Genomic DNA, 2987 nt, shown 5'->3' with positions numbered 1-2987 from the left:
CCTTCCTCTGTAAATTACCCATGTTTGCAGCCAAATAAACAAGTAATTCAAATTTTACTTAGTTCTGCTTGTTCACTACTTTCTTTAATGTTTTCTCTATCTCTACATCTTAATTAATTCTTATACAAGTGGAAACCATTTTGATATACTTGCCCAGTTGCAAGATGATCTCGGTGGATTTTTCATGCCATAAAATGTTGTGGAAACCATTTTCATATACTTGCCCAGCTGCAAGATGATCTCGGTGGATTTTCCATGCATCAAAATGTTGTCATCATATATCTCTATATTTCTTATTCAAATAGAGGAATACCTCTGTATTTCTTATTCAAATAACGGAATAATTAATCAAGCATATTCTTATAACTCAAATAACGGAATAATTAATCTGGAAAAGGTTCAAATTGGTATCAGAGCCAGATTTCAAAACCCAGCCCAGCTGTGGGAATCGGATAATTTCTTAAAAGATCAAAGATATTATGAGTTAATTCTTGTAGACTCACATTCTATAGAAATAACTCATAACCCTTCAAGTTCAAATGAAATTAATTTTTCAAAATGTGTGATTAGAAAGATCCATACTATTACTACTTTTGGAGGATTTAAAGAATTAAGTTCTCCTTTTTTCAAAATGGTTTCCACTTGGATAAGAATTAATTAAAATGTAAAGATAGAGAAAGCATTAAAGAAAGTAGTGAACAAGCAGAACTAAGTAAAATTTGAATTACTTGTTTATTTGGCTGCAAACATGGTTAATTTACAGAGGAAGGAGGGAGAGAGCAATGGTCTGAAAACTCAAAGACCGGGGTGCCTTCTCTCTTTGATTTACAAGCTATTTATAGAACTACTCCGCCTACTATTACAACAATATTACATTATTAAATGTTACAAAAGAGGCTACGTGTTGATTATCTTTAGAAGTGGTGGTCCCCTTTGGAGACAACTTTTGTCTTTTGGTATACTCTCTTGAAATTTGTGGCATCCTTATTCTGACATCTTCTGATCTTGTGGTAAGCAACTTTTGATTTTGAAATTTGAGGCATTGGTCTTCACAGCTAAGCAGCAAGCATTATCTGGATAATTCTGATTCTCCTCTTGCATTCTTCAATAATTTGCTCTCTTTGTCAATCTTCATTATTATCCCAGCAACAAAAAGATCTGTTTCTGCGACGTCTGATTTTATAGAAAACTCTAATTCTTCTTCTTTGCTCTTTGATCTCTGCTTCTAATATTTTTATCTCTAAACCATAATCATAATTATATAAGGCGTTCCTTCTCGGCATCCTAAGCAGCGAGTAGAATATGAACCCTTCTGATTTCTTCCTTATAATCCTTTAATAATCTTAATCCTTCTTTGAACCTCTACAATCTCCAAATTGAAAGACAAGTGATCTAGTCCTTCTGGACTATGCAATTTTGATTGAATCTAAGAGTTTCTCAACTCACATTTTTTGATAATCAATCTGCTCTTCGCGGTATTTTAGAAACCAGGTAAATCTCTTCATGGCCATTTTTAAAAATTGTACGGGTCCTGGAAATCATAAGGATCTTGTCCTCTTATTGGATTAGAGGAAACTGATTCTTCTGACTTTGACTTGGTAGAACTGGATATATTTTTTTCATTTTAAACATCATCAGAAATTTGTGATTTAATATTTTGATTTCAAACTTTAACATACTGACCAAAATTTTACCAAATTTCATAATTTGAATGATGGTAATTTTCCAAAAATTTGTGATTTAATATTTTGATTTCAAACTTTATGAGACTTACCAAAATTTTATCAAATTTTATGATTTGAATGATGGTAATCGCAAAAAAAATATTAAATTTTATATTTGATATTCATTATGTGTTTTTATTTTCATCAAATTATAAATATGTAAAATAAATAAAGAAGGAAAGAATATTGAAATACTATTAATTTTTATAATTCAACACCAACATATTTAATTTTCTAGTTCCGTCCCTGCTATCGCCTATCAATCTGCAATCAATCCATTAAATCCCGTAATCCATCAAACAATTTAAGTTTTCGAAATCAGAAGCTTGCTTAACTTTCGCGGATTCACTAACGAAGTATGACGCCGACGAGAACTGGATTCTAACGGAAATTGTGAGTGAAACCGAGGGACAGAGAGTGATGGGAGTTGGGCAATGCTTTGGGGAAGAAAGATGAGAAAGAGAGAAGTTAAGCGTTTTGGGATTCGAGAGTGTATTGGGGTGTTTTTCATTTTAAAACTTTATTTCATTCGAAAGTGATTTCTCACAAGCGAATCGTGATCACAAGAGAAAGAATATAATTAAGGATTAGGCACTCGAGGTGGGCTTTCTTTTAAATAAGGACCACATCCTAATTATTTTATCGATGAGAATGAAAATGAGAATATGTTTATCATGCCGTATTTTTGGTTTTATCATACCTATCTGAAGTGGCTTTGCCATGTATTGTTTAAATCAAATTCAGATCCTTGTATGACCGCAAACTCTACTTGAAATAGTGTATACCTATGGTAGATCGTGCGCTATCTTTGAAGTTAGTTGGCCTAGTGACTTGGAATGTGGTCACATTCCATATCATGTATGTGCAGATATGGTTGATGTTAATGGGAAATTGGCTGGCTAGTCGTGATTTTGAATAATGAAATGTTTTAGTGCTTCTGGCCTTACTAAAGCTAAAACCTCGAGGGTTATTTGATGATGGAATGATAAATATTTTGATAAACTGTGTTAACGGCAAGAGTCCGCTGAGTATTTTATAGTACTCAGCCCTACATGTGTTTTCCTTATGTGCAGGTTAGTAGGCGACGAGCTGGGTGGTGTTGAGCTATATTTGAAGTCTTGTTGATTTTTTATTTGAACTTAGATTGTCGTCATGTCTTCATACATGACGCCACTCTTTCTCTTGAACGCTTCCAATGAGATATTATTACCTTTCACAATTGTGTTTTTAAACCCCATTTACTGTTGGATTATTTATTTTAAT

The sequence above is a fragment of the Salvia splendens genome, chromosome 9 (assembly GCF_004379255.2).
Source record: "Salvia splendens isolate huo1 chromosome 9, SspV2, whole genome shotgun sequence".
In the NCBI taxonomy this organism is placed as follows: domain Eukaryota; kingdom Viridiplantae; phylum Streptophyta; class Magnoliopsida; order Lamiales; family Lamiaceae; genus Salvia; species Salvia splendens.
The sequence above is the reverse complement of the archived record's forward strand: the minus strand, read 5'-3'. Positions refer to the sequence as shown.